General features: G+C 38.5%; 1 long non-coding RNA gene across 1 annotated transcript; it reads right to left on the bottom strand.

Moving 5' to 3' along the window:
- Window positions 1-11686: 11686 nt before the first annotated feature.
- Window positions 11687-23122, bottom strand: LOC114049641. Its single transcript, XR_003569890.1, has 3 exons — window positions 23091-23122; window positions 20768-20950; window positions 11687-11970 (listed from the first exon to the last, which is right to left on the bottom strand). It is a non-coding gene; the product is annotated as an uncharacterized LOC114049641 (long non-coding RNA).
- Between the last annotated feature and the right edge of the window lie 3919 nt (window positions 23123-27041).

Below are 27041 nucleotides of genomic sequence, written 5' to 3'. Positions count from 1 at the left end.
TCTCTCTCTCTCTCTCTCTCTCTCTCTCTCTCTCTCTCTCTCTCCCTGTCCATTTCTTTCTTAAGGACCATGCCTTAAACCCAAATCACTCTGGTTCTCACTGATCGGCCAACAATAGTTCCCAGGCCAAACTCCATTTGGTCATTGTTTAGGCCCTAATTGATTCAGAGTGAATGCAAACTCCTTTAGGTAAAAATGCAAGGGTCTATAGGAATAGAATGTTACCGACACTATGAGACATTGTTTTGTCACTTTCGGCTCAACTGTTTTGATTTGTAACAAGGAAGCGGTCAATGCCAATAGTAGTGGAAAGATAGGTACCTGGGGAACAAATGTGATGTAGAAAACGAAAGGTCTCACTAAAAATATTTTTAGAGAAAAAATCTTAGCTGAGCCCCTCCTATGAGGGGCCACTTTGTTTTTTGTTTGTCATTAATAATCTAAGTGAAAGTGTTTAATATTAATTACCTGTGCCTTCTTTGTGGATTGAAAGATAGAAAGAGTTGTACTCTTTGATCTTCTATATCACTAGGAGAATAGAGAGTTTAATAAACTTTCACTACCTACACTGCAGGAGAATCAAATGACATAATGTGTATAAACATATCTTGCACAATTTAAAGTATTATAAATGTAACCAATCAATCAACAAGAATTTATTAAGTGCCTACTGTGTGCTAGGTACTGGGCATACAAATCTAAAAGTAATTCAGTCCTTGCTTTTAAGGTATTTTACATTCTATTCAGAGGATACAATATGGTCACAGTTAAGTAAATGCTGGATATTCTGCAAAATAAATACTGATGGAATGGAGTGGAGGGCACTAACAACTAGAGTTACCAGAAAAGGCCTTTTGAAGAAAGGTGCTAAGAATTGCAAGGGGTAGGAAAGAGAGAAAGGGAAGAGAATGCCAGACATGGAAGATTTCCATGGGCATAATAAAGGAAGGAACAAGACAGAGAGTAACAAGGTACAGAAAGCAGGGTAATTAGGCTGCACCATAGAGTAAGGGAAGGAGTGTAACCCCTAATCAGCCTGCAAGATAGATCACCTCCTTGTCCATCAATTGACGAATGGCTGAACAAGTTCCGGTATGTGATTATGATGAAATACTATTGTACTATAAGAAATGATGAGCAGGATATTCTCAGAAAAACCTGGAAAGACATGTACAAGCTGACGCAAAGTAAAATGTAATGTGTACAAAATGACAGCAACATTGCAAGATGATTGGCCATGAATGACTTAGCTATTCTCAGCAGTACAATGATCCAAAACAACTCTGAAGGACTTATGATGAAAAAAACGCTATCCATCCTCAGAGAAACAACTGTTGGTGTCTGAATACAGAATGAAGCGTACTTTTCTTTTTTACTTTCTTTATTTTTCTTGAGTTTTTTTTTCTTGTCCATGTTTTCTTTCACAACATGACTATTATGAAAATGTTTTGCGTGAGTACACATGTGTATGACCTATATGGAATCGGTTGCCTTCTCAATGGGGGTGGAGGATGGGAAGGGAGGGAGAGAATTTGGAACACAAAGTTTTTAAAACAAATGTTAAAAATTGTTTTTACATGTATCTGGGGGAAAACAAAATACTAAATAAAAACTTAAGAAAAAAAGGAAAAAAAAGATAGATCACCTCCTGATAGTGAATACCAAACTGGAGGAGTTTATATTTCATCCTGGAGGCCAATAGGAAGTCAATGAAGACTCCTGAACAGAGAAGAGATATGGTCAGTCTTATGCTTTAAAAATATCAGTACGGCAGCCAGGGGGAGGGAGCATCATCATCATCATCATCATCATCATCATTATTTTATCCCTGCCTCTGGTTTCTTGAGTAATTTCAACAACCCTATTTATCATCACTGCTAAACATTTCTTGAAACTCATAAATACATTTTGTTTTATTGTAATCATCATCTGAGATTAAAGAGAAGAAAAATGCCTATTAGTCTAAAACCACCACTTGTATTTTCTTTTCCAAAGAAGCTTTGGACAAAGCTTGTTTTCTTAGTAGAAAGCAATAAAACAACAATATAATCATAACATGTCACTCCTGTAATTTAAAAGTAGGTCAGATTTTAAGAGATAAAATAAGTCTCTCCTTACCTAATATCTGTAAAACAAGGACATTGGGCTAGTGATCTCTAAGTTACTGTCCAGCTTTTTTTTTTTTTCAATCAGCAAAAATCTATCTTTTCTTCTTCCTACCTCCCTTCCAATTGAAAAAGAAAGAAAAATAAAATCCCTGTTATAAAAAAATGTATAGTCAAGCAAAACAAATTTCTACTTTAGCCATGTTCCAAATATATATGTATATGTATGTATGTATGTATGTATGTCTCACCCTGCTCTCTGAGTCCTTCACCTCTCTATCAGCAGACAGGTAGCATGTTTCATCATTAGTCCTCTGGAATTATAGTTGGGCCTTTCAAAGTTGTTTGTCTTTATGTTGTCATTGTGTATGTTGTTCTGGTTTTGTTCACTTCATTCTACATCAATTCATTCAGGGATTTCTAGGTTTCTCTGAAACAGCACAATAGTATTCCATCACCTTTATACACAGCAACTTTTTCAGACATTCCCCAACTGATGGGCACTCCCTCAGGTTCAAATTCTTTGCCACTACAAAAAGATCTGTAAATATTTTTGTAAATCTTTATTTAGAGTTGGTTTCGCTTGTTTTGTTTAATCTATTCTCCTTCTAATTTTCCTTCTCCCTTCTCCCCTTTACCTCTTATTTCCCTGTTTTACTGTACTCAACTGTGTCTATTCTTCCCACCTTTGGCCAGTTCAGATGAACATGAGCTTCAAGTGCTAGCCATTCCCTTATCCCTTTCCTCCTTATTGTATAGATTTATACTTGAGTACCCTGATTTTGTGAGATAATTTCCCCCAACTTTCTTCTCCCTTTCTTCCCCTAATATATTCCTCTTCCTCTCCTTTTCCATTTTTTTAAGATCAAGATAGAACACTTTGTCTAATTAAAATCTCTCTATGATCCTTTATGGAGGTAGAGTTTTAGCCTTCTTTTAGTCCTCTATGATTGTTCATTTGTGTTTATTGTTTTAAGTTTCTCTTGACACCTGTGTTTGTACTTTACAGTTTCTACACAGCTCTGGTCTTTTCAACAGGAATACTTGGAAGTCCTCTATTTTATTACAGATTCATTTTTTTTTCCTCCTGTAGGATTATATTCAGTTTTCCTAAGTAAGTTATTCTTGGTTGTAAGCTTATATTCTTTGCATTCTGGAATATAATATTTCAAACTCTCCACTCCTTTATAATGGTTACTGTTAAATCACATGAGATTCTGATGATGACTCCTCAGAACCTGAATTCTTTCTGGCTTCTTGGAGCATTTTTTCTTTGACCTGTAAGCTTTGGATTTTGACTATTATGTTCCTGGGAGTCTTTGTTTTGGGGTTTCTTTTAGGAGGTGACTGGTGAATTTTTTATTTCTACTTTGTTCTCTGGTTCTAAAAAATCTGGGCTTTTTTTTTTTTAATATTCCTTGAAATTTGATGTCTAGGCTCTTTTTTTTTTTTTTGTAATGACTTTCAGGCAGCCTGATTGATTTTTAATTTTTATCTCCTTTATCTGTTTTCCAGGTTGATTGTTTTTGCTATAAGATGCCTTACATTTCTCTTTTCAGTCTTTTTACTTTGTTTTAGTATTTATTGTTGCCTCATGGAGTTATTAGCTTCTGTTTGGTCCATTCTAGTTTTTAGGGAGTTTGCTGCTTGGGTAAGATCTAGTATGTCTTATGCCAAGCTGTTAATGATCTTTCCAATTCTTTCTTCCATAGCTCTCCTTTCCTTTCCATTTTTTTCCTCTTCTGCTTTTACTTTATTTTTTATAAAACCATTTTAGCTCTTAAAAAAACAAAAAACAGAAAACCCTCTTAATTCATCTTTTCCAAGAATTCTAGTTGAATTGGTGCCCAAACTCCATTTTCCTTTGAGGTTTTTTTTCATAAATATTTGGGAGTCATTGTCTTCTTCTTGGTGTATATCTTGAACATCTCTGTCCCCATGATAACTTTTTATAGTGGAATTATTTTTTAAAATTTGCTTGCTCTTCCAGCCTACTTCCTGACTTCAGACTTTATGTTAGGATTAGGCTTTGCCCACCTCTAGTGGGAATAATGGAGCAAATCTTTTGCTGCTTTCTTGGAGTTTTGAGTGTTGAGTTATTCCAATATCTAAGTGATAGCTCACACTTAGGACCTGCAAGTTTTTAGTACTCTCAAAGTGGTCTGATTAAGAGCAAAGTTCGATTGCTTTCAGTCCCTTTGTCCCCTTCCTACACTATCCTCACTTTGAGTTCTGTAAGTTCCTATAAGGGGTTTGGGGCTAAGCAACAGATCTGTGGGCTCATCCCATCTGCAGTTTCAGCAGACTGCTGCTGGACTCAGCCGCTATTAGCCAGCTAAAAAGTCTGCTGTCTTATAGTAACAGAATTTCAGTTTCCCCTTTGTTCTGGGATCCCTGCTCTAGTTATCTCACTGAGGACTTCAGATTAGGTTAGAGGCTAGATCTGAAATGGCATTCTGCCTCTGGGGTATGAGTTACAGAGATTCTGTTTCTAAACTTGCTCTTCTCTTAGTACACAGCCTAGGGTCCTTGAACCCTCCTTAAATTGGAATATCATCCCTAGGCACAGGTTCCCTCTTCATCAGGCCCTGGATCTGTGTCTTAGAACTCAGTAGTGAGTAGCAGAACTACTAGATGTCAACTGTTCCTGCATTGTGTTCAAATTTAAGCCTCCCCGTACTGAATCTGGAACATCCTCTTGTCCGGGTGCACAGCTTATCCTTATATCAAAGTGATCTGTTAGGTGTCTCCCTGGCTAGATTCCATCCTGAGCATTTACATGCTTCTCTGTCAATCTCCCAAAGCTGTCATGGATTGAAAAAAAATTACAAAAATTACAAAAAATTACAAAATTTAAAAAAAATTGGATTTCTCAATTAGGATTCAATATGGTGCATTTTCTAGATCTGTTTGGAGGAGTTTGGTGGGGGTGAGGAATTTGCTGTACTTCTTGTTATTCTGCCATTTTGGTCCTCCCTCCACTGCTAAACATTGAACGGCTAGACAAGATCACCTCTAACCAAACCGTGGAATACACTTAATTGGTCTGCCAGTACTGAGGCATGCAACTCTTCTACAAGATGTGTGCAGAGAATAGACCGCGGCACATGTCTAAACTGAAGTACTTTGTCAAAGAGGGCCCAAAAAAGGATTTGCTATAGGATCACAGGCCATATGATCTGGCCTTCAGTTCACCACCCTGAAACTTGAACATTAGTTTCTCCCTGGATGGGCTTCTGTGCTAACCCATTCAAGCTCCTTCTATGAAGATTTAAGGATAAAGACTGGTTGAAGAGCTGGAAAACAGGGTTAATCTTCTAATTAGCATTTCAAAGAGAAGTGGTAAGAGATAATAACAGCAATATTATGGAAATTCAACTGTTTGTATATAAGGCCTATTTGTGAAAGGGGTGATCGGCTCAGTAAGACATTAAGAGCCATTCAAAATGAACTGAAATGTCAATACACTTTGAAGAGGTCTTTTAGGGATGCAAATGGAAAGTTAGCTGCACTTTTGATAAGCACAATAAACAAAACAATGAAATCCATTATAATGCCCCACATTTGTATAGTTTTACAATTTTCAAAGCTCTATTTGTTCTAATACATTCACATTTCATCATCAAATTACAGAATCACGGAGAAGGATCCTCAGAGGCCAGATGGTCCAATCCATACTTGAACAAGAATCCCCAGTGCCATGTCCTCGACAAATGGCCTGCAATTTGCAGGGAATCAACCTCCTCCTGCAACAGCCCACTCCATTTAAGGATGGGTCCAAAAGAAAAAAATCACTACTACTTATACAGACAGTTCTCACTTTACATAAGTGGACCCTTCTACAGAACACTAAGTAAAGCTATTTTTTATGTAAGGGCCAGCGTAGGGTTCAAGGACATGTGGGGGCTGGGGACAGAGAAGCAGGAGCAGGAGAAGGAACACACAGGGACTGGCGTCGGCCGTGTGGGGACCTGGCTGAGACAGGAAGAACATGCAGGGGGAACATGCAGGGCGGCCGACACATGGGAACTGGGCACAGGCACGGACAATACAGGAAAGGTGACATTCTGGTACCCATTCAGATGGAAGAAAGACAGACACTGGAAGACACATGCTGGCCAGACACACAGGAGGCGAATACACAGGCAGGAAGGCAGAGTGGGGCAAAGGTCTGATCTTTTAAGGAATGGAAAGGCAGGAGTGGAGAGAGAGGACACAGTACTGCATGGTAAAGTTCACATAGGATTTTTGGAATGCAGATTGTTTTTTTTTCAGAATTCTTTGCATAACTTCAATATTCCATCAGATTGTTTTTTTTAGGTATATGGATTACAGTGTGTCTAAATTAAAATACAAGTGTACATAATCTGTCTTTAAATTTTTTTTTTAATTCTTTACCTAAAGTCAAATTTGTGTTGTGGGAATTTATGTAAAGTGAGAATTGTGTGTATGATCTTGTGCAAATTACTTAGCCTCTCTGGTTCTCAATTTCTTCATTTGTTAAATGAAAGATTGGACTAGATGATTTCTAAGGTTTCCTTGAATGCTAAATCTGGGTTCCTCAGATTCTAAGCCTAAATCTACTTCTTTTCAACTTCCACCCATTTTGCTTCTGGAGAAGTGCTCTTGCCCTCTGGAGATAAGTAGCACAATTCTAATACCTCTTTCACATGTCAACCACTCAAATACTTGAGGGAAACTATCATTCAACCCAATTTAGTAAACATTTATTAGGGTCAATGGATAAAAAGAAACTGTTTTCAATGGAATTGAAAACCATTAACATATATGAATGAATGCCCCATATTGTTTTTGTTTTTTGGGCAAAGCAATCAGGGTTAAATGACTTGCCCAGGGTCACATAGCTAATAAGCGTCAAGTATCTGAGGCCAAATTTGAACTTAGGTCCTCCTGACTCCGTGGCCGGTGCTCTATCCACTGGGCCACATAACTGTACCTCTTCCTCCCATATTGTTGTTCAATCATTTTTCGGTCATGTCCAATCTTCATGAATTGACCTCAGACACTTACTAGCTGCATGACTCTAGGCAAGTCACTTAGCCCTGTTTGCCTCAGTTTCCTCTTCTGTAAAATGAGCTAGAGAAGAACATGGCAAACCACTACAGCATCTTCGCCAAGAAAACCCCAAATGGGGTCATGAAGAGTCAGACATTACTGAAACTACTAACAATAACAACAGGGCAGTGGTGTCAAAGTCAAGTAGAAATAGGGGTCATTAAACCATACAAAAGGATCCCTTTAGGCCACATATTAATTTAGAAAATCATGTATTAATATTATCTTTGTTATATTATATTTTATTAATTTTGTTAAATATTTCTCAATTATATTTTATTCTGCTTTGGGCCATACTTGGGAGTCTCATGGGCTGCACCCAGCCTTTGGTTCACGTGTTTGACATCTCTCATCCAGGGGATGCAATTTTAGGTTCAGTTTAAACTCCTGGTTACTATTCAGGGAATAGTGGGACCCCAAGCTTTATATCAAAGGCTTGACCTCTTTCCTGCCAGACACCAGTTCCACAATGAACACACACAGAAAATAGCGAAGAAATCCCTTTATCCAAGTTGATAGTAAAACAGAATTCAGAAAAAGTATGCATATGAGAATATTTACCAGACAATTCATATTAATAAGTCATCCCTTTGGGAGTGAGGTAATTCAGCACAACAAAGAGAGAAAGAGAATCCAGAATCTTACCCAAAGAGGAAAATTTCCCTAAGCCTCTAGTGTAGTAAGCTGGAGATAGAGATATGATAGAGAGTGCTAGCTCTTCTCATGTTGGCATCTTCCCAGAGTCTTTCTCCCTTTGTGACCCCGAAGAGAAGTTGAAATTCCCCATGTCTTCTCTCCTGATGCTGAAGGCCAGTAGAATCCAAAAGGATTGACAAGAGCAGATTTTTCTTTTCTTCCACTCTAGTCAACAACACCCCACTCATTATGCAGGTTGTGGGCATTGAGGTGAGAGTCTCATACTAATAGGCTTTAAGGCTCAGGTTACATTATAGATGTGGTCTGACTATAGTACAACAGGAATACTTCCATCTTCATTTTGGAGTAATGCCTCACATGAAGATTGCATTGGGGCTTTTGGCTTCTAGATTAAACTATTGACTCATATTGAGCTTGCGGTCCCCTAAAATTCTCTACCTTCTTCAGAGACTTTCATCTAGCTTTGTCTCTAACATTTTTTGCTCATGAAGTTGATTTTAAAAAAAAAAACAAATATAGTTACATTCATTCTTAATGAATTTCATCTTGTTAGATTCAGACCAACATTCTAACCTGTTAAGGGTATCCTGTTAGTTTTCTCTTCTAGTTTTGTTTAGTTTCAGATTAGATAGAAAAGCCATCTATGCAAGTCATGGAGAAAAATGTTAACTAGCAGTTCCCTAAAACATTCAATGAGAGACCTCCTTCAAAGCTGACTTTGAACCATTTATGACTATTCTTTCAGTATGATCATTCAACCTTATTGTACTCTCAAAAGAAACATGAGATACACAGATTTAGAGAATCCACCCCAAATATTCACATCGCCTATTTGTGTCCAACCTGTGGTAGAACACTTTGAGCTTGTATTGGTCTAATCAGCCACAGTAGGACTCGTTGTAACTTGAGGCTAACATAGTGATATCATTTTGGTCCTCTTCAAGAATGAAGGACAACAATCAACCAACTATTTTCTGGCCCACATGTCTCCTTCTTGTCTAATAGCATGAGAGACTTTGTCAAATGCTTTGCTAAAATCCAGGTAAACTATAGTGACATCTGTCAAAAAAGAAAATGAGGCTATTGTGATGTGACATCCTAGGGTTGGTAAGTGGTATGACCTGTTCTCCACGAATCCATGATACCAATTCTTTTTCTAGATAACAACAACTATAACAGCAATAAACAACTACAACAATTATAACAACAAACTACATTAATATAGAGATCTAAGGTTTACAATGCTCCGTGTATATATTCTTTCAACTCTTAAAACAACCCTACAAAGATAGATTCTGTTCTTTTGATACAAGAAAACTGATCCCTAAAAGAGTTATGTGACTTGCTCAACGTCATAAAGCTAGTAAGTATTTGATGTGATTTGAATCTAGATCCCCTGAAGACCTCACTATCAGGCCAGCTGCTCCAGCCACGCCTCACTTTACTCCACACCATCTTCTTGCCAGGTACCTTGCCATCTTTTCAGCTCCAGAATGCCTGACCTGGTATTTAGGAGTCCCAATTAGTAAGTGTCTCCATTATTTCAGGCCAGTGATGCTAGCCAAGCTTTACTTTACTTCTTTTTACTTTTTTTTTCAAACTTTTTACTACCTTAACATCTTCTTACAAGCCTCCTTGCCACTGTGTATTCCCCTTCTCAAACTCTCACCCTCATTGTCCTGGAACCATAATCAAATCAATACTGCCCCTGCTACTAGAAAGGGTAAATCATATCCATCTTCTCCTATACTCCACTTACCATTCTTGAAAACTTCCAATTCAAAATACCAGTCCCTTGGCTACCACTCTCCCCATCTTACAGAATGTAAGCTCCTTTTGAGTAAGGATTTTTTTCATTCTCTATATTCATATATCCGGGGCAGCTAGGTGGTGAAGTGGATAGAGTGCCACTCCTGGAGTCAGGAAGACTCATCCTCCTGAGTTCAGATCCAGCCATACACACTTACTAACTGGGTGACCCTGGGCAAGCCACTTAACCTTGTTTGCCTCAGTTTCTTCATATGTCAAATGAGCTGGAGAAGGGAACGGCAAACCACTTCAGTATCTTTGTCAAGAAAACTCCAAATGGGGTCATGACTGAAATAACTGAACAATAAATGTATATCCTAGCCCCTACCATGTGATTTGTCCATTTGTAAGTGCATTTATTCTTTCATGTCTGGCTCCACGTTCACTGCTTCTATCCACTACATCACTAGGTTTTTAATCAACCAATCAAACAAGCAGTTATTAAGCACATCCTATGGCACCATACAAGGCACTGAGGGTACAGACAGGAAGAATGAAACAGTTCAAGAGGAGCTTATGTACTAATGGGAGAAGAGAAGTATACTTTCATAATGCTTTAGGGAATTTTTCCGGGAATCAAAGTCAAGATTGCTGACTTATAGTCTGCAGATTGTCTTCTCCTTCTTGCTTTGAAAATGGGGTCAACATTTGCCATGCTCTATTCCTGTGGTACTTCTTCCTTTCTTTACAATCTTTCAAAGACTACTTTCAGCAGTCACCTCTCTAAGTCTTTTCAATACTCTGAGATGTAGCACATCTGTGTCTAGTGAATTAAACTCATCAAGGGCAAATAAGTGCCTTCTCACTACAAACCTATTTACCTTGGGATTCAATGATCTGTTAGCTATTGTTGACCCGCCCTTTCCAGTACAAGGTTAATCTTTCTGGACCTTGGTTTCTTCACTAATGAAAGAGTTGGATTAGATGATCTCTGAGGTCCTTCTAACTCTAACTAATTCAATAAATATCCTCCTTGACGGAGAAAACAAACAGTGAGAATTAAACAGCTATACTTTTTTCCCCATTCTCCATTACCATGTCTCATCCAACTTGAAGAGTAATCCTATTCCTTCCTTTTTCTTCATTCCCTCGTCGTCTCCCCAACCAAACTGCTAAATGACTTTTTTGTTGTTGACCTTAGCTTTCCTTATTAGGTCATTCTGAGCTTTAGCTCTCTTGACACTAGGCAAGACACTATTTATATAACACATCTGTGAATCTATATTCTGTTACCCACCCTTGCTTGCAACCATAAAGTCTGCAAGTCAATTGTTCAGGGACTACAGCAGAGTGTAGGCCTTTTGACTTGTTGTCAGAAGATTACTTGAGAGGAAGCCAAGTTTTTTGAATGTAGAAAGGCAAAGTAACATACTAGAGCAAGTTCCCACTTGGGCAGAGGTTTGTGTTCTCTGAAATCAGTGCCAGTAATTCTAACACTCCCAAATATTTCTCCATCTTTAGCCAGAACCAACAGGCAGCATGGGATCATAGGAGGAGTGCTATATTTGGGATCAGAGTTCAAATCTTCACTCTATTGCTTGCTACCTCTGTGACCTTGGCTAAAACATTTATCCTCTTAACTGAAGCCCCTTAACTAAGGGCTTCGAATCAATGATCTCTAAGTACCTTCCAACAATAAATCCATGACCCTATACTAGAGGGCCTTTCTAATAATGGACCAGTTTCTGCACATAAATTGTAATATGTAGGGGCAGTTACATGGTGAAGTGGTTAGAGTAGTGGACATATAGACAGAAAACTTTGGGTTTACATCCTGCTTCAGTCATTTACTAGCTGTAACACTGTATACTCTGTCCCCACTTCCTGAAGGCCAGAGATGTTACATTTCACCCATCCTCCAGGGTTCTTCATTACCCTTAAGGGAGTTTGGAGGTATCTACTCCCTCTACTACTGTCTTAAGCACTTATCAATAGTGTTTCCTCAATTCTAGGAGTCCCCTGCACCCCAATTCCATTTAACCACTTAACAGATCAGTTTTTAGAAAGGAATATTTATTTCAAAGGCATAGCAAGAACAAACATATAAACACCCTTCCCTAACACCTGAGGAGCATAATCCCTGGATGCACACTTCATTCTCTGGGGAGGTGATAGGAATTAATTAGGTTCACAGCTTTGATCAATTCTTATATGGCCCAGTCCCATTAAGTTCCTAGTACAAATCCCCTCCTTGGGCTCAAGTCCCAATCACTCTGGCTTCTCAGGATTTCTTCCGCAGCAACTTCTGGCATAGAATCTTTCCTTCACTATTATCATAGTTCAAGTCTGGGTCCTGTATGGATTCCACTGCCTGCACCTAGAACTGAAAAGAACAAATGAAAGAGACTACATTAAAATCCCAAGCCCATTTCTTGAGGCTACAGGGCTTAAAAGGTGGGGGAGGGGAAGATAGTCCTTCTCACCCAGTTCAGTTTATGGCGCCCATGTTTGGATGAACAAGCCCTTTACCCTCTCTGGAAGCAAGTGGAGAGAGAGACAGACAGAGAGAGAGGTAGAGAGAGACATAAAGAGAGAGAGATCGATAGAGAGAGACTGTCCTAGTCTGGTAGTCTGGTAGTTTTAAAGCATGTTCCAGCTATGTAACCAATGGAAAGATGCTGGTCCCCATGCACATGGGAGGGAAACACAGAACATCTTTTCTTAGAAGATGGTTCCTCCATCTTAGGTGATCTAGGCATGCACAAAGCCCTGTATCAGAGCTATGTGGCTAGGCGTGTCAATTAATAGAGGTCAGTGGTATCAGAGGGCCTGTAGTGCAACTCACACACAATCCATCTCAACAAGTGAGCCTCAATTTCTTAATCTATAAAAGGAGGGTAACAATATCACTACTTCACAGGATTGTTCTAAGGATCCAATAAGATAACATTTGCAAAGCATTTTGTAAATTGTAAGGCACTAGATAATATATGTATATATTTACACACACACATATATACATATACATACATACATATACAAAGAAACCATTTTTTTACATCACAGAAAACCAAAAAATGGAAGATTGCATTCTCTAGGATTCTCTTACACATTCCTCCAAGCATATAAAAGACACAACTATAATAGAAACAGGGGAGTCCTTGGTTCTATGACCTTGAATATGTCACTTTAGCTTGATTTAGTCCTCTATGAGGGGGTTGAACTAGAGGAGGGGTTCTTAACCTGGGATCTGTGAACTTTTTTTAACAATACATTTCCTTTGCTGTATTCAATCTAATTGGTTTCCTTTGTAATCCCACATATTTTAGCTTGTAGATTTAAAGGCATAATTCTGAGGAGTCTATAAACTTTACCAGTCTCCTAGAAGAATCCAAAACACTAAAAAGTTAACGCTAAAACTAGAGTAAATACTCTTTGATAAAAAATCTCACAAAAATTATTATGCTTTAGGTCCTATCCTGTTCTATATTGTGGTTCAATTTTTTAAGTTTATAGTATATACAGTTAATTTTAGTTCAATCCTTTAAATCTCAGAGGTTCTGTCTTGTCCTGCCACATAAGAGAATATTACTTAGTCCAACCTGTCTCATCAGCAGAAATTTTACTTTCTGTTTCTTTATCTTTCTGATTCTTTACAGACCTCGCCTTTGGCACTATTTGATAAGTTTCTACTCTCATCCCTCGTTAATTCCCTGGCTCATTCCCCGAAACATTCATTCCATTCTTTCTTCTCTCTCCTTAAATCCCTAACCTGCCCTTCTTTTCTCTTCTCAGCCACATTTCCTCTGTTTCCCCATCCCACCTCAACCAATACCATTTTACTTTGTTAAGAAAAATGAAGAACACTGTCAATAAACTCTACCCCATTCATCCCTATCTTTCCTTAGTGTATCTCTTCCTTTTTTTCCTTTCCATCCTACCTTATAGTCTCAGAGGAAAAGGGGCATCTCTTCAAATCTTCTTGACCCCTGAGGGGTCTTGCTTCATATTTTCTCCTGAATCTTTGACATCTCCCTCCCAAAATGTCCCTACCTTCTTCTCTTCAAACACTCACAGGTCTCCCTATCTTAACAACAACAACAGCAATCAGTACACATTTATGAAGAACCTACTTTGTGACAGGTACTGTGCTAAGTACTAGAGATACAAAAAGAGGCAAAAGACGTCTCTGCCCTCAAGGAGCTTGCAATCTAAAGGAACAACAATAATAACAAATTTCACAACTTTTTGATGATTTCGTTAACAGACCCTTGCTTCAGGTGGTTCCTGAGGTCTTCTCTCTAAGAAATGGTGATATTTTGAGACTACTCTTGAAAAGACCAACACTTGCTGAGATGGATTGTGTGTGAGTTGCACTACAGGCACACTTTATACCCCACTTTAGCAGTGAGACCACCAGTTCTGTCATTGTTTTCAGATAATTCTTCTCTTCTTCAGGAATTGTAGCTGAATTTGTCTGGATCCCTCCTTGAAGTGCTATACTTTTCTGAGGCCCTCTGATACCACTGACCTCTAGCTTTTTTATAAGCTTCCACACAGGAAACATGAATTTTCAGGGTGACCAGGTATTGAGACATAGCTCACTGCTTGTAATACTCTGTCAGGACTGTACATGGAAGACGCTGGAATACTGGTCCCAGTCAATGCTGAAACTCCAGGGATGTTGACTGAGTCTTGACATTCCAAGGCTATAGTATCCATCCTCTAAATGATACCCATAATTTCCATAGGAAACTTTTAAGTTAACACTGCTATAACCCCAAAATAAAGTTATATCATTCAACCCACAGAGGCCATATAGGTATATGCTACAAGTCTTTCATAAAATGATCTTTAACTATGGCAAAATATAGCTCTACATCTTTGGTCCCATTCAAGTTCAAACAGTTCTCTAAGCAAATCGTTGTTAATTCAGGTGCCACACTCCTTTGGGAGGAGAGGCTCTGCCCTCCATGCCATCTTCCAACAGATTTGCCACTGCTTCTGCAATATAACCTGGCTGATTTGAGGCAGATTCTAGTCTTGAACACCCTTACCTGACTTATCAACTCCAAGTACTCAAGAGACCGTTTTTTGATGTTCAGCTATTGCCAGGTGCCCTTATATACCCTTGTCATTCATCAACCCCAAACCTGTTGGTCAGACTATGACTCTCAAAGAGACACCTATTAATAGGACTTTCTGGGTCATCTGTGCCACAGTCATTGCTTTTTGACTATTATCCCTGAAAGGCAAGGGACCTTCTCCCCATCATGTTGAAAGGTACCGAGGAACTGATGTTACCCTTCTTGTGCATTCTTTGAATGACCAATTAACCACTCGGCCTCCTCAAGCACTCTGACATTATGCTATTGGGACATTATATTTTCAGGGAGTAGAGCAACTAGGGGGCGAGGTTGACAGAGTGCCAGGCCTAGGGTCAGGAAGACTCATCTTCCTGAGTTCAAATCTGGCTTCAGACACTTACTAGATGTGTGACCCTGGGTAAGTCACTTAACCTGGTTTGTCTCAGTTTCCTCATCTGTAAAGTGAGCTTGAGCAGGAAATGTCAAACCATCCCAGTATCTCTGCCAAGAAAACCCCCAAATGGGTTCACAAAGAGTTGAACCCGACTGGAAAAAAAAAAGATTGAACAACAACAAATTTTCAGGGATTGGATGAAGTCAAATGTGGATCCCTTAAGGTTTTCCATTGTCTTCCCTCTGTTTCTCTACTTTAGTTCCCTGCCGCTCCTATATTACTTCTGTGCCATGTCTTAGCCAGGACTCAAAGGGTACCTCATTTAGTGGACACATTAGGGACATATTGGGAACACATAGGAGCCTTAGGTCACAAAGGAAAACCTTCTTGAAAAATCTATACCTTCCCATATTGAATCCACTGTTTCTACATTGACAAGCTGACAGCCTGTACTCAATTCCTAACTGCTGATAGTGTAACATGAGCTGCTATGAATGATGACATCATTGGATCATGAGCATGAGATAATGAAAAGTGATGCCCTTCCTACCAGAATGCCCTTTACTTCATCCTCAGTCATACTTCTTGCCAGAAAGAACTCAAACTTCCTCACTAGTTTCATACTCTAGCTGTCATTTTTACTTCATTTCTATTTTTATAACCTGCCTTTTATAGATAATAGTAATAATAACAGCTAGCATTTATATAACATTAAGGTTAACGAAGTGCTATATGTGTGTTATTTCATTTGATCTGCACAATAACCCGGGAGGTAGGTTATTATTGTTATCTCCATCTTACAGCTGAGGAAACAGAGGCTGAGAAAGGTTAAGTGACTTGCCCAAGGTCACACAGCTAGTCTGAGACAGGATATTTACTCACATCTTCCCGATTCCAACTCTAGCATTCTATCTACTCTGTTATCCAGCAGTATCCTTTACATCCTCTCCAAAAATATTCTAGCATGGCATCAATTAGACAATTTATCTGCATTTATTCACATCTATTACTATGTGCCAGGAACTGTACTAAGCCTTGTGGATAAAAAACAAAACAAAACAAAAAACAAATAGTCCCTGCCCTCAAGAACCTTACATTCAAAGGTGAGGCACACAGAAGACCAAACATATGAGATAAATATAGAGTAATTGGAAGGTAATCTTATAGGGGATGTTAGTAGTGGTTAGGGGAACCAGAAAAGCTTCCTGAAGGGAGTGTCACTTGAACTGAGTCTTAAAGAAAGCCATGGAATCCAGGAAGCAGGAAATCATTCCAGGCATGGGGGCAGCCTATGGAAAGGCATAGAGACAGGACATGAGGATTCATGTGAATGAGGAAAGCAAGTTGGAGTAGCCAGATTGTAGAGTTTGTGGAAGAAAGTAAAGTATAAGAAGAATGGGAAAATACAAAGGGTTTGTATTATAAAGAGCTTTAAATGTCAAACAGAAGACTTTATTTTGATCCTGGAGGTAAACAGGGATTTATTGGTGCTCACTGAGCAAGGGGGTAATGTGAGCAGACCTATGTTTCAGGAAAATTGCCTTGGTAACTAAGCGGAGGATGGTCTGGAGTAGGGAGAGAATTGAGGCAGGGAAACTAGTTAAAAAAAAATCTATTGCAACAATCCAGGTGAAAAGTGATGAGATCCTGAACAGAGATTGTAGCTGCTAAGAGTGGAGAGAAAGGGATGTATATAAGAGATTGTGAAATTTGTAGAAATGATAATGTAATGCATTTGTGTGTATGTGTGTTGCCCATTTAAGTTATGTGTGTTCACATGGATCTGTCTCTATGTGACTCACAGGAAGGCATATCTTTAGATATCTTTAAAGTCTCTTCCACCCATGCTCTTCCAAGGGAGAATTTGATTCCTGCCAGGAGGTGAGCAGGAGATTGTCACCATAAGGCTGGCCACTCTGCTTTTCTCAGAGAAGGGGTGTTGGGCTAGAGTTCTATCTGGCTCCCTAAATTTTACTCACTTAGGTTCACTGTGCTCCTGATCACTTCCTATAATAGGAGAGGAATGCCTCAAACTATTTATCCAAGGCTTGACTCCCTTTCCACCAAATGCCAATCATACAAAGACAACGCATGGTGAATAGTTAATAAACCTGTTTAAGCAAGCTGATAGAAAACGGAAATCAGAAAAATTACACAGATGAGAACATACCTGGCAATACGTAGAGTGAATGAGATCTCCCACTGGGAGTGAGATATCCTCACTCAACAGAGAGAGACACACACACACACACACAGAGATATAGACAGAAACAAAGAGACAGTGACAGAGAAAGAGGCAGACAGAGAAAGAAAGACAGAGACAGAGACAGAGGGAGAGACAGAAAGAGGCAGAGACAGAGAGAGACAAGACACAAAGAGATAGAGGGATAGAGACAGAGACAGAAAGAAACAGAGAGACACAGAAACAGAGACAGAGTGACAGAGAAAGAGGCAGACAGAGAGACAGAGTCAGAGACAGAGGCAGAGAAATGGAGAAAGAGACAGAGAGACAGAAACACAGGGACAGAGAGAAAGAAAGAGAGAGACAGGGAGAGAGGAAGACAGACAGAGACAGAGAGAAAGAGGCAGAGACACAGAAAGAAACAGAGACAGACAGAGAAACAGAGACAGAGACAGAAAGAGACAGAGAAATACAGAGATAAACAGAGACACAGAGAGGAGACAGAGACAGAAAGAGAGAAACAGAGACAGAGAGAGACAGAGACAGAGAGAGACAGAGACAGAGGCAGTAGAGATAACCTTATTATATACCTTTTGGTTATTACTTATCAAGTGAGACATAAAACAGGAAACCAGATGCTCCCCAAAGGTGCTTCCTGTTGCCATTCAAGATATCCAATGAAGAGAACAAGACAGAGATGTCCTAGAGGTGATGGGGTCTTCTGGATGCTCTTGCTTACAGTGACCTTGAGCTGATTGTATCAAGTCCTAGATGATGCTACTGTTTCCTGAGTGAATGACTGAATGAATTACCCTTCAGATTTCCCTCACCTGTTTTTAAATTCTGAGAAAGCTGTGTTTTAAGTAGCCAATTCCCTTTCCTCCTTTAGGTAGTAAAGTGCTAGGACTGGATTTAGGAAGACCTGTGTTCAAATTTGGCCTCAGACATTTACTAGCTGTTGTGATCCTGAGCAAGTCATTTAATTTCTTTCTGCCTCAGTTTTCTCAAATGTAAAATGGGAATAACAATAGCATCTACCTCTCCATATTGTTATGAAGATTAAATGAGATAATATTTATAAAGCAATTAACATAGTGTCTGGCATATAGTATGCCCTTAATAAATGTTTGTTCCTTTTATTTCAGTTTTTGAGTATTATTACAGAAGAAAACCTGTTGGTTTTCATATGTAGTAAATATCTAAACTTAATATAAAGTCGAAACATTATCTGATCACCTCTTTAGCCACAGAAGTAAATTTGCCATATTTTTTATGTAAAATTACTGGATAGTTTTTTAAGAGCCATCTTCACACAGATAAATCCCTACTCACTGCTAAAATTCATGATTTCACATAAAATTTCATGCAAAATATCAACTGTTGGCACAGCTTGGTATGACAATTTTATGCCTGGAACTTAAAAAAAATTAAAATCAGTTCAGCAGGAGATTGAAAATAAACCTTTCAATTTTTTTTTAAAGTAAGAAAAACCAAAGTCATAGGAAAATTGACTTATCTTATTTCCACGTACACATTTTTAATGTTGGTGTTTTAAGATAATTTTATATAGCATTTTTAAGATAATTTATATAGCAATTCATAGTTACAAAGTACTTTTTACATGTTATCTTACTGGATCCTTAAAACAACCCTGCAAGACAGGTTTGGTAGGTATTATTATCCCCATATTTCAGATAAAGATACTGAACTGAAAGAAGGTTAATTGATTTGCTCAAGGTCACTTAGAGTTGGGACTTGACCTCAGGCATTCCAATATCAAATAAATTATCCTTTCTGCCTCACCATGCAGCTTTTCCAAAAGTATTCTGGAAAATACTTTATGGAATCCCAAGTATAATTTAGAACAGAGATGCTAGACTCAAATAGGAACCCTTTGGGTAACATATTAACTTAGAAAACCACAAAATTAACATTATCTATGTTTTATTGTATTTTTACTTTTTTTGTTAAACATTTCCCAATTTCATTTTACTCTGGTTTGGTGGCCGGCTGCTTGTAGCCTAGGCTTTGAGTTAGACACCTCTAATTTAGACTGTCACAAGTAAACAAGTTAATAGTACTTTAATTGTGGTAACCTTTGTACTGACTGACTTGATTGTTCAATTGAAAGCAATATTTGTATTTGAATATAATATTTACATTATGTTTTTGTAATAGAGGACTGGCCAAGCCCAGCGCTTAGGGACATGTGTGTTGTGTGTAGCTGATACAATCACCGTGCAGACTTCAGAGCATGTGCAGGTCCTTTGACCACATCTTCTTACCATGGTAAGAATTCAGTACTGAATCATTCACCTCAGTAGCCTGGGCTGAACTGAATGAATTTAGAAAGCTTTCAAAGGGCACTAACTAGCCAAGCGTTTTCTTTTCCCAGACTGGCTGAGTCAGAGTTGAGGAGGCAAGAACTGCTGTAAGGACTCAGTGGGACAGTTTAGGCCTAAGGCCTTAATCTCCCTTCCCAGGTCACTATCAAGTGGCCTATGAGAAAATGGCCCTGCTGTTGTAGGTGTCATTGTTGGGTTGTTTGCTTTGTCCATCCTCATTTGTACTTCCTGGCTCTCCAGGCCTCCTTCAAGTTCCCCTAAAAACCCACTTTCGGTAGGAAGCTTTTCCCAGTTTCTGTTGGTTATTTCCTATTTATTCCATATATAGTTGTGGGGTTTTTTTGGGGGGGGATTTGGTGGTGGTTGTTTTTTTTTTTGTACATAGTTGTTTGTATGTTATTTCCCCTACTATATTATAAGCCTCTCAAGGTTAGGGACTATTTTTTGACTTTTTCTTGTATCTTCAGCACTTATCTCAATGCTTGCCTGGCCCATAGTAGGTGCTTAATAAAGGATTATTATTGTTCAGTCATGTCTGATTCTTTGTGATTCCATAAAGATACTGAAGTGGTTTGCCATTTCCTTCTCACTTTTTTTAACAGATGAGGAAACTGAGGTAAACAGGGTTAAGTGACTTGCCTTGAGTCACCCAGCTACTAAGTATCTGAGGTCAGATTTGAACTCAAGAAAATGAGGCTTCCGGATTCCAGGCCCAGACTCTGTGCACTATGGTACCACCTACCTGCCCTAAAAAATGACCGCGTCTACTCTTTTCTGTTCTCAGGTAAAAGAGTATCAGACTAAGCTATGACCCTGTGAACTTTGAAGGACGGGAAGAATGAGTTGCTAAAAGTTCGAGAACTATGTATGACTCAGGCCAAAGTTTGCAGGCCACAAGAACAGACCTGGGACCAAGCCTAGCAGTAGTTGACCTCTAAAGCCAACAAGAGGAAAGGACTTATCTATGTGCTATGCCATATTCAGAAGCAAATTTTGTAGGACAAATGCTTTGTAAAAGCATCCTCGATCCTCACTCCCTACCCTGTTCCAAAACCTGGGAATACAGTCTCCTTTTCCACCTTGATCTCTACATCACCTTTTTCCACCCCAGGAGGCTTACAAAAGTCTTTGCTTCCGACCTCAAATTCATCCAGGCAAAAAAGAGAAAATACCTTGGTTCATCGATGCCTTTTGACCCTCAGTTTTGGGTCAGCAGCCAATAGAAAAACTTCTGTTCTTCATAGGGTAAGCAGGCTGGAAACAATACCTGTGTCCACACGAGGACTGCATCAAGTAGGCAAGACTGTACATGCTAATAAGGGCTGTGATCGGCCAGTTCTCCAGTATACTCTTATCTATATTTTATAGGAAAGACATACAACTCCAATGGGTCAGAGTTCTAATGAGGACCTTTATGTTGTGTTATGTTGTATCTTTAAATAACAAAAGAACATCTTTTTTTTCTCCGTATTTTTTTCTCTGTACTAATACATGAAAGATTAGCAATTTTTACTGCATGTCATAAGAACTTCATCCTTGTACTGGGGAAGATTGGTCTACAGCTGATACACAAGGATATGGATCAAGGTGACCTTTGAGGGGAATTGAAGGGAAAGAGATAGTCAAAAAATCTCAGAATTGGAAGTCATCTTGTTCGACTCATATATGAACAAGATTCCCTTCTCCAGATCTCCAATAGTGATGGTGATCCAGTTTTCTTTGGAAGACCTCCATGGTGATGGAGTTGAGGAAACTATTACTTTCCAAAGCAGAACAATCTACATTTAGATAACTAAATTTGTTGAGAATGTTTTTCCCTATACAAAACATAAATCTACCTCTCTGCAACTTCTACACACTCTTCTTAATTATATCCTTAGGGTCCAAGAAGAGCAAGTGTAATTTCAAGTATTTGAAAGGCACATAGAAAAGAAATTTGAGCCCAGGTCTTCCTAATTCCAGACCCAGAATTCTATAGGTGGCATTCATATCAAATCTTCAGAGGACATAAATCTGGGAAGCACAACCAATGTGGCGAATGGTATAGGACATCAAAAGATCCCAACAGGCCAGAAAAATGAACTGAATCTAATAAGGCCCAATCATGACTCTAGGAAAGAGTTGTGATTTTTTTTTTTTCAAAGTGGGAACTCCCTAGTGAGTTGGCTGAGGCACAATCAGATTCACAGCAGGGATAAGTAGATTCAAAACAGGTGAGGAATAAGGTTTGGGACTCGAGCTGTATTTTCATAGATATAGGGGACTCCTAGATGAAGAAACCCCTTCTACCAATGCAGGAGAGCACCTTTTCTGCAACTTCCAGTCTTAGAGCTTTGCTTAGAATCCTCAGGTAAGGATTTCCCCAGGGTCACTGAAGGAGGGCGTAGCAAGTGGTAGTACTTGAACTCAGGTCTTTCTGGATTCAAGGTCAGCTCTTTATCCACCTCAAAAGCACGAGATAGGGAATGTATAGCTAGACAATAGTTCAAATGAAAACAACCAGAGATTTCCATGGGCTACAAGGTCAATAGTGTGACATTCATTTCCCTTTAATTTAATAAACATTAAGGGCCTATTATGTACACATAGTAGGTATCCACATATTCTGTGGATATCAAGACAAAAAAAGCAAAACAATGAAATGTTTTACATGATTATTCATGTATAACTTATATGTGATTGCTTACCATCTCAGGGAGGGGGAAGGGGAAGGATAGAATTTGGAACTCAAAACTTAAAAAAAACCCAATGTTAAAAAATTGTTTTAACATGTAATTGAGGAGAAAATTATATGTGTGTGTATATATATATATATATATATATATATATATTTTTTTTTTTTTAAGCAAAACAATGCCTGCCTTCTAGGAATTGTTCTACTAACCTCCCCCAACCTTCACTCCCAAAAAAACTAATTAAAAAGGCTGCCTTGAGAGGTTCAGTATCCAGAATGAAGGAGGTAATAGTCCCCTTGCATATTATTCTAGTTAATCTTGGGAACCTCATTTTAATAAAGACATCGACGAGCTGGAGAGTAATCAGAGGAAGAAAACATTTGGTTAGAGACCTTATGACCATGCCATAAGAGATTGGAGCCTGGCACAGGGATTTAGGACCATAAGATTAGTTGAAGGAACTGGGAATGTATAACCTAGAGAAGAAAACACTGAGAAGTGACCTGGTTTCATTATCCTAAAATGTCTTGACTCTGCTTGAGAGTGGGCAGCTAGGTGGTGCAGTGGTTAGAGCAGCAGCCGTGAGAGTCTGCAACACTCATCTTCCTGACTTCAAATCTGGCCTCAGACACGTACTAGCTGGGTGACCCTAAAAGTCACTTAACCCTGTTTATATTAGTTTCTTCATCTGTAAAATAAGCTGGAGGGGGAAATGGCAAATCACTCTAGTTTTTTGCTAAGAAAACTCCCAAAGGGGAAGGTTACAAGGAGTCAAACACAACTGAAAACAACTAAATAATAACAAATTATAGCAACTCACGTGGCCTGAAGAGAGGGTATATGAATGCGCTTCCTCACTTTTTTTGCAGAGGAAGGGAAAATGGGTTTGGAACACTGTATATACAATTGCTCTTAGTGGCATATATACTTAATTTTGTTAATATACTTTTACCCTCTGCCCCCGACTTCCCCTTTTCTTTTGTATTCTTTGTCATAAGGGGTGGTTCTCTGGGTAGTGGAGGAGGGATATTTTGGGAAGTAAAAGTGCTGTAAAACCAAAACATATTTATAAAAAAAAAATTAAAAGAAATTAAAAATGTTTAAAAAAGGACATTTTGTGTGTACTCTAGAGCAGGGTGATGGGAAGGGTTGGTTTAGAATAGCAAGATCTGCCACAAAACTTTGCTAGAGAAGTCATGAATCCCTGTGCCAGGCTGTAATCTGTGATGATTTATCCAGATGGACTTCTTGAGGTCATTGGGAAAAGTTCTTAGAATTGCTTCAGCCTAGGAAAGATTCCTTATGCTTGTACCAGTCCAAACCTGCAACTCTCGTGATTTGACAGAAGCAGACTGATTTTTTGGGGGGAGGAACATAGGTCCAGAAATTTTGCTTTAATATATTGAATGATTAGATCATGCCCTGTGCTAGGGAATGTGAGTAAAAAGACAAAATGAAATTGTCCCTGGCCTCAAGGAACATACATTCTACTCTAATGTGTCCTTAAAGGCATTAGACTAAGGCATTCCTGTTGGTGGGTTAACCCCAGGGTCCGGTCCTCAGCTTTGAAAGTGCAGAAACTTAATTTTATTAATTTAGTCAAATATGAAATATGATCAGGCTCCCATCCTCCCTTTCCCTCCACTGGATATGTGTATACATGTATCTGTATGTGTATATATGTTATTATGTTAAATATTTTAAAACTCTGAACTTAAACCTCTCAAAAGGAGGGGTTGTTCATCCTTCCTTCTCAAAGAGGACCAATATGTTTGGGTGCTTCCAAAAAGAGCATTTCAGATATAAAACACAAAGAAAGAGGATTCTCTATATATGAAACTGTGAATATTTATTTCATACTACTTACTTTAAAAAAGTATATAACAAACTAAGGCTACTTTCAAAGCTGTCCTGATTGTTTGTGCTTCCTTCTGAACTTCCTTTTGTTTTCTTCTGGACAGTTTTAAATGTGTTACAATTGTCTTTTTTTTTTTTAATCACCATTGCTAATCTTTTCTCTTTCCTGACTTTCCTCTCTTTGTTACTAGAAAGAAAGGAAGGAAGGAAGGAAGATAACCTTGTAACAAATAAGCAAAGTCAAGCAAAAAGATTCTACACAGTGGTCATGTCCAAAACTGTATTTTTTGCACCTTTATGTATATTACCTCTCTGTCAGGAGGTGGGTTTCATGCCTCATCATAGGCCTGCTGGAAAACATAGTTGGTCACAGCTTTGATCAGGATTCCTAAGTTTTTCAAAGTTTTTTTTTTAAAATAGTTTCATTGTCCTTGTATAAATTGTTCTCCTGCTTGTGCTTACTTCACTCTGTGTCAGTTCATATTAAGCAGGATTCTCTGAAATTCTTTTTATCATTTCTTACAGCACCATAATATTCTCTAGGGGGTATTTCAGTCTAAATAATGTAATCACCTAGATTTAAGGCACTGTCTCTTTTAGTGAGTGATACAGAGATATTGACAGATTCTTACTCTCCGTCTTTCCTTTTGGGGATCATAGCTTTAGAGCTAGAAGGTATCTTAGAGGACATCTAATCCAACCTCTTAATTTTACAGATTAGGAACATGATACCCAGAGAGGTCACATGTTTTGCCCAGGGTCACATAGGTAGTGACAGAGTCAGAACTTTAACTTAGCTCTTGTGACTCCAAATTCAGTGCACTTTACACTGTCCCATGCTCCTCTGAATCATAGGATTTGGGGAGTTGGAAGGAACCTTAGATATCACATAATCCAACCTCCTTTTACTTTATTGTCAAAGCAAGATTTTAGACTCTTCAAGGATTATCCATATTCTCCTTTTCATTTGCCATTACAACACACTCATAACATGCTATTTTCCCAGATTATAGTTTATTTTACCCTAATTGCATTTTAGGATAGCTATTTCCTGGGACCTTAATCCTATCAAAGAACAATTTCCAAATGACAATGTAGGATGGATTATTTCTGGGAAGGTCCCAGTGGAGGACTAATCCCACCCATTGTGTGTGGATTGTTGCTAGCTTCAATTCCAGAACCTGGTACTACTCACTGACCCAACATTTTGTGAGTTCAGCTTATTTGGGGTTGGAGTGGTAGGGGGTGGGGTGCAGTCCTCTACCCAGTAGCAACTAAGTATCAATCCCATCCATCTATCTATTTCACTTAAAAGGTCACTTTGAAAGGACTGAAGATCAACTTTGCTGCATGATTCTGTGACGTACCAGTGGTATGACATTAGCAGTCTATAATTATACTGTTTTTCTTTGGCTTTCTAACACATATGATTTTATACATATTTTTAAATTTTTTAAAGTTTTAATTTTTTTTAAGATTCATTAATTTATTTTTAGTTTTCAACATTCACTTCCACAAGATTTTGAGTTCCAAATTTAACACACATGGTTTTAATATTTTCAATAAGGTGTTATGTAACAGTTTAAATGTTTAAAAGGGGTGTGTGTGTCTGTGTGTGTGTGTGTATGTGTGTGTGTGTGTGTGTATCTGTAAGGCTAGTTTCAGAATTAGGAAAAATGTAGGTTCAACTTCTGTCTCTGATATACACTAGTTATATGACCTTGAGCAAACCACTTACATTTTCAGTGCCCTAGGTAGTACTCCATGACAATAAATTGAAGGAGTTTCACATCTGCATTAGTAGGAGTTTCCTTAAAAGGAGCTCCCTACACAGATGAAATCACAAGCTCAAACACATATGTATATGTAGACATGTGGATATGCATATACATACATACATACACATATCCATAATATTACCTTTGGATCCTCTAATGTTTTCCTTGTTAGGGAATGTTCACTAGTTGGTTAATTGGAAAATAACACCCTTTTGTTGTTGAGTGGTTTCACTGGTGTCTGACTCTTCCAGACCCCATTTGGGGTTTTCTTGGCAAAGATACTGGAGTGTTTTGCCATTTCCCTCTTCAGCTCATTTTACAAATGAGGAAAGTGAGGCAAACAGGGTTAAGTTACTTGACTGGGGTCACACATCTAAGTGAGTGCCTGAGGCCACATTTGAACTCAGGAAGATGAATCTTCGTGACTCTGTTCCCTCTATTCACTGCCACCAAGCCACCCCTAACATCCTAAGAGGCTTTTATTTCTTATAGGGTATCTCTGAAATCAGTTGACTAGCATTTTGAATGTACAAAAGAAATACTCTAGCCATATTTATGGGTAGCTACAAGTAGCTGAAGTTACTATTGTGTATTGTTGGGTAAAAAAAGCCCTAAGGGCCTTTGGGATGAAAATATTACATTGATAGATGACAGCCATGATCCTATTCAGCAAGGTATTATGATTGAAGGGTAATCTGGGTAAAACAATACCTATTGAGAGTTTATTACACAACCCATTACATTACAAAATGCTACAAGAAATACAAGTTGTTTATGGGTAAGGAGGAAAGGAGGAGGAAAGAAAAAGGATGGTAAAATTAACCATGTGCTAAAAACACCTTGTTCAAACTGTTAAATTATGCTTGCTGCCAACATAGGTAGAGTGGCAGCTATTTTAGCAGAAAGAATGCTGGGACTGGAAATTGGAAGAGCTGGCTTCTGGTCCTGGATCTAGCATTAGCTAGCTGTGTGACCTTGGAAAAATCACTTCAATTTTCTGTAACTCAATTTCCTCACTTGCAAAATAGTGATGATAACTGTACTGTCTAAAGCCCTACATAAGAAACAGAATGCCTTTTTCCTTCGAACTTGGGAAATTTGAACTCCCAACGGAACTGGTTTGAAGGACTGTCTCA

The sequence above is a fragment of the Vombatus ursinus genome, unplaced genomic scaffold (assembly GCF_900497805.2).
Source record: "Vombatus ursinus unplaced genomic scaffold, bare-nosed wombat genome assembly UNPS02014798.1, whole genome shotgun sequence".
Taxonomy (NCBI): domain Eukaryota; kingdom Metazoa; phylum Chordata; class Mammalia; order Diprotodontia; family Vombatidae; genus Vombatus; species Vombatus ursinus.
Note: the sequence above shows the minus strand (reverse complement) of the source record. Positions and strands in the feature narration are given on the sequence as shown.